This window comes from Oratosquilla oratoria, chromosome 10 (genome assembly GCF_046742065.1).
Source record: "Oratosquilla oratoria isolate Oo_2021 chromosome 10, ASM4674206v1, whole genome shotgun sequence".
NCBI lineage: Eukaryota > Metazoa > Arthropoda > Malacostraca > Stomatopoda > Squillidae > Oratosquilla > Oratosquilla oratoria.
Genome location: NC_134786.1, coordinates 24,253,508 through 24,259,716, shown reverse-complemented (window position 1 = coordinate 24,259,716; position 6,209 = coordinate 24,253,508). Strand labels below are relative to the sequence as shown.

Sequence of the window (6,209 nt, the reverse complement as noted above, 5' to 3'; positions counted from 1 at the left end):
CCTACCTATGATTATTCCCCTCATGCGAACGGAACAAGGTCAATGTGTATATATATAGTATATATATATATGTATATAAATGTATATATATTTATATATATATATACGTGTATGTATATATCTATACGTATATATATGTACGTATATATATATATATATATATGTATATATATATATATATATATATATATATATATATATTGGCTACAAATTAGGACGAGGAAATCGTATGAGAGGTACAAAGTAAAGAGAAAGGAAGTTAAGCATAAGATAAAGGAAACAAAGAGGAGAGCAGATGTGAAATGGGGAAAGAGTATGACAGAAAATTTTGAAAGTAATAAAAAGATGTTTTGGAAGGAAGTTAAAAGAGGAAGAGGAGGCGAATCAAGTAGAGAAAATGTAAAAGGTGCAGATGAAGAGATGATAATGGAAGAGAAGGCAGTGAGAGGAAGGTGGGCAGAGAATTTTAGGGAGTTGCTAAATGTGAAAGAGGATAGGGAGGGAAAGATAGTTGCAGTGGGAAGCGCTAAGAAAATGATCATGATGAGTGAGGAAAATGGAGGAGAAATAGGGAAGGATGAAGTGAAAGCAGCTGTTAAGATGATGAGAGCAGGTAAGGCACCTGGGTTGGATGGATGTCATGCAGAATGTCTGAAAAATGGAGGTACAGTTATGGTGGACTGGCTGGTGAGGTTATTTAATGTTTGTTTAAGAGAGGGTAGAGTGCCAGAAGACTGGAGGAGTGCCTGTATAGTTCCACTTTACAAAGGAAAGGGGGACAAGTGTGAGTGTAGTAGTTACAGAGGGATCAGCTTGTTGAGTGTAGTTGGGAAGGCTTATGGGAGGGTCTTGATTGAGAGGATTAGGAGAGGAAAAGAGGGAGTAATTGGTGAGGAAAAGTGTGGTTTTAGGACAGGTAGGGGATGTGTAGATCAGATTTTTGTGGTAAGACAGATATGTGAGAAAGCTATAGGAAAAGGTAAGGATGTTTTTTTGGCTTTTATGGATCTGGAAAAGGCTTACGACAGGGTAGACAGGAAGGCACTGTGGGAGGTACTGCAGATATATGGGATAGGAGGAAAGCTGTTAAAACTCAAGAGTTTTTATGAGAGTAGTAGAGCTTGTGTTAGGATTAGAAATGGAGAGAGTGAATGGTTTGAGGTAAAGGTGAGACTTCCTCAGGGGTGTGTTATGTCGCCCTGGCTGTTCAATATTTACATGGATGTGGTGGTGCGAGAGGTGAATGCAAGGGTAGTGGGTCAGGGGTTGGAGATGATTAAAGAAAATGGAGAAAAGGGGGAGGTGAGCCAGTTGTTGTTTGCTGACACCACTGCGCTTGTAGCAGGATCAGAGGAGGGATTGAGGAAGCTAGTGACAGAGTTTGAGAAGGTGTATGAAAGAGGGAAGCTGAAGATGAATGTGGGTAAAAGTAAGGTGATGAGATGTACAAGGGGAGAGAGTGACAGTAGGCTGGAAGTGAGCATTAAGGGTGAGAAACTGGAGGAAGTGGATAGTTTCAGATACTTGGGTGCGAATGTGACAGAAAAGGGAGGAGTGGGGGGTGGAGGTAGAATGTAGATTGAGAGAAGCGAGTAAATGCCTTGGTGGATTAAAAAGTGTAATGAGAAATAGACATCTGGGAATGGATGCTAAGAGGAGGTTATATGAAGGAGTGATTGTGCCGACAGGAAGGAGGAAGTATGTATGAGAAAAAAATTTGACGCAGCCCGAAGGGATTTCTCCCCGTCTTCTCCTTTCCTGCATGAGGGGACGGAGAGGGGGGGTCGCCGAATTTATGAAGCGGCCTTGCTGTGGATGTGCTGTGTCTTGCGACACTGCTTCTGACCCAGGGCAGTGGACAGGATGCAGGGATGACCCGTCATCCAGGAGGTGCCAAGATAGGAGAGAGGGAGGAGGGTGGAGGGGGGTGGAATATATGGGAAATGAAATGGGTGGGAGTGATTTCTATGCCTTTTTCTTTTTGGCTACCCCCTGTGTAAGGGGGAAAAGGCCTTTGGTATATGTATGTATGTATGTATATATATATATATATATATATATATATATATATGTATATATATATATATATATATATATCTCTATATATATAGAGATATATATATATATATATATATATATACTTTTTTCGCGATGAACCTAGCCCATAGGTTGGTTGTGACACATTGGTATACTCGCACCGCGCCTCTCATGATACACAAAAGCGACTTGAAATCAAACTGCAAGGTTTCCTTAGAGATGAGACATTTTTTAAATCAAATGCTGATGCATGACTATAGATGCAAAACAAAGTTTGTTTGTTTTTTAATAGCGTTTTTTTTATATAAAAAATTGTTTTTTATGAGCTTTTTTTTATCTCGTCCAAATTTGTTCAGATATTAAATATTTAGTATATAAAACAGGTGCAAGTATGTTATTCATCCCTCCACATATGTGCATCTATCTTATTCAAAGAAACATTAGACAGAGTATAAAAATAAACAAGTAATTGACCATATAAAGTCACTGTCAGATGCTGCAAACCTACAACAAGTGTAGATACTGTATATGGGCCAGTATGGCTATTGGCTGGCTACCTTACAAAATTTACCTTTTATCTTAGCATACTCTTCAAAGATTAAACACCCTAATTTCCCATAATGACCCTGGACGTTGCCTAAACACAGATCCGCCACTTGGACAGTGGAAAAGGGGTTAACATAGTGATGGGGGGAAACTGTTGTACTCCCCGCCATCCATCAATGCTCAGAGCTTACTTTCTACCTGACTTTTTGCTCGCTATTCCTTAAGTTTAACCTACAATCATACATAAGTCCTTGAGATGCAACTAAAGATTTTTTTTTTTTTTGCAAAAAAAAAAAAAACATGGATATTTTCGTTTTTAATATACATTTTGTTTTAAGATAACTCAGCAAGGAAAATAACCATGTTACAATAATTTTTCTATGTTAGAATATCAAATAAATCAGTATACCCCTCACTTAAGGATTTCTATGCTGTTAGGACACTTCCATTTTCTGTTGTTTCTTGTTTTGATGTGTTTTATTTATTTTACAATGTACAGTTGCCCCACTTAGTTTTGGCACAGTTTTAAAAATGTTTTGGACAAGAATAGCAACTCGCCCAGTATTTTTTTTCTAAATAGTAACTACCTTCAAAATGTGACAAACAGCAAAATACTCAAATGGTGTAGCATACGACACATTTTTCTTGACTTACTAATGACATCTATCACTCTTATTTGACAAGTAATACGATTAATATACGTTGCAGATGAGAGAGAGAGAACGCAGGAATCCGTTCACGGAGTGGTCGATGGTAGACTAACAACCAGCTTCAAGCTGTGAGTGGTGTTGAGTGCAGTGACAAACTAACCAAAACTAACTCGTATACTTATAAGTTATGTTATAACCCTATTATTAAATAAATTATCTTAACTTATTTATTCAGCAGAGGGCTTGTGATCCAATTATGTTATGCATGATTGTAGGTTAAAGCTAAGGGATAGCGAGCAAAAAGTGAGGTAGAAAGTAAGCTCTGAGCCTTGATGGGTGGCGGGGAGTACAACAGTTTCCCCTCATTACTATGTTAACCCCTTTTCCACTGTCCAAGTGGCGGATCTGTGTTTAGGCAACGTCTAGGGTCATTATAGGAAATTGGAGTGTTTAATCTTTGAAGAGTATGCTAAGATAAAAGGTAAATTTTGTAAGGTAGCCAGCCAATAGCCATACTGGCCCATATACAGTATCAACACTTGTTGCAGGCTTGAATCATCTGACAGTGACTTTATATGGTCAATTACTTGTTTATTTTTATACTCTGTCTAATGTTTCTTTGAATAAAATAGATGCACATATGTGGAGGGATGAATAACATACTTGCACCTGTTTTTATATACTAAATATTTAATATCAGAACAAATTTGAACGAGATTAAAAAAAATCATAAAAAACAAGTTTATAAAAAACGCGATTTTTTTTTATCACATTTAACAAAACATAATTGGATCACAAGCCCTCTGCTGAATAAATAAAAGAAAATAATTTATTTAATAATAACATAACTTATAAGTATACGAGTTAGTTTTGGTTTGTTTGACACTGCACTCAACACCACTCACAGCTTGAAGCTGGTTGTTAGTCTACCATCGACCACTCCGTGAACGGATTCCTGCGTTCTCTCTCTCTCCTCTGCAACGTATATTAATCGTATTACTTGTCAAATAAGAGTGATAGATGTCATTAGTAAGTCAAGAAAAATGTGTCGTCTGCTACACCATTTTGAGTATTTCGCTGTTTGTCACGTTTTTAAGGTAGTTACTATTTAGCAAAAAAAAAAAAAAAAAATGTAAATGAACAGACACGAAAATGTAATAAAAAAGAATACTGGGCGAGTTGCTATTCTTGTCCAAAACATTTTTAAAACTGTGCCAAAACTAAGTGGGGCAACCGTACATTGTAAAATAAATAAAACACATCAAAACATGAAATCACAGAAAATGGAAGTGCCCTAACACCATAGAAAACCTTAAGTGATGGGTATACTGATTTATTTGATATTCTTACATAGAAAAATTATTGTAATATGGTTCTTTTCCTTGCTGAGTTATCTTAAAACAAAATATATATTAAAAAAAGACACGAAAATATCCATGTTTTTGGTCAAGCTTTTTTTTTTCTTTAAAAAGAAATGTTTTTAACAGCACTTTTTTTTTTTTTTTTTTTAGTTGCATCTCTACATGACAGCCATGCAACTTTTGTGAAGTAATTATTACTTGTACCAATATGCTGCTGCATGCATGACTAAGCATGTGCTGCTAATATATATATTATATATATATATATATATATATATATATATATATATATATATATATATATATATATATTATATATATATATATCAAAATCAACCGTCGAGCCGCACAGTAGTGTGTGAGAGAGAATAAAATTCTTCAAAACTAACATTGTTTGTATCTTTAACAAGAGTTGCCTTTCGTTAATGCAATATAATGAACTAATTTGCCGATACTACAGTATATATTCATAAACCTTTCACTGCCACTGTTATATAAAGGTACAACTGACATAGACTAAATAACAACAGAAAATATTATACACTTTTTCAGTCACAATTACAATACATGCTTTCCGTAGAAATCTCACCCTGGACTCCATTGATTCATCTAATGGAAGAATAACCACCATATGCATGTATTTCATATCTATTTATATATCTTAGATTTATTCTAATCAAAAGTATACCTTAGAATGAACCACCCAAAAAGAACTTACAGTACTTGAACAAATCTCCCAGGAACGAATTTCCTTGAGTTGTCGTCGAAGTCGTCAAAACCGATGTCGACGAAATGGAATGTATAATTTTAATTCTAATACATTTTAGAAATCGTAACATAAAAATAGAAAAAAATAATGAATTAATATTCAAATCCATATTTTCAGTCCAATTCATCTTCATCTTTCTTTTTTGATATCCAATATAGGAGTTGTCACTGTAAAAACCTTGGTTATAACTGCAAATATTTTTATATCTTTTGGCCGTCCCTGGAGCAGTTAAATATATGTGTAAAATTTATGTTATTTATTTTTGACAAAGCTGTATAAATGCACCAATGAATTCTGATTACAATGTAACTGAATTATGATTAATTGAAAAAATGTATCTTTGTTTACAAAATGTGCTCACGCTACGGGAATTCGTCTGTCAAATGGATTGACGCCATGGAAGTCACGTTACAATTGTATCTAGTACCACTCCAGAAATAGTGCTCCAACTTTATAATCTGCATTCCTCTCAGATGGTGTGGTCTTCCATATCGTAATATTCAGAGAACAGGAACGTCTTTGAGTTTATCCTTGAAAACTTGGATGCTGACAGTACGTCGTAGACCGAGTGGAAGACTATTAATAACAATTCATCATGTATACAAGAATTATCCAGCCTATCAGTTAATTTCTTTGTAACTTCAACAAAGTCATCAGGATTTAAAGCAGATTTACCCCGAAAACGTATTCTCCTTAATATATATTTTGATGTAAGATCAAAAGTAATTACTTGATGTACTGGTAAAATAGTACATAACATACTTCTTCAACATTAACATCACATACTAAATTAGTGGTTAGATCACCAGTAACCAAATCCAACATGTGACCAGTAGATAAAGTCAC

At 35.1% G+C, this 6,209-nt stretch overlaps 1 protein-coding gene across 2 annotated transcripts in view; it reads right to left on the bottom strand.

The window, feature by feature from the left end:
• Positions 1-5,362, bottom strand: part of LOC143029157 (minichromosome maintenance domain-containing protein 2-like) — a 134,653-nt gene extending 129,291 nt beyond the window's left edge. For both annotated transcript variants that reach the window (XR_012966773.1, XM_076191635.1), the window contains exon 1: positions 5,313-5,362. The gene's annotated coding sequence lies outside the window, so the exon portion shown is untranslated. The remainder of the gene's footprint in view (positions 1-5,312) is intronic.
• Positions 5,363-6,209: the final 847 nt, after the last annotated feature.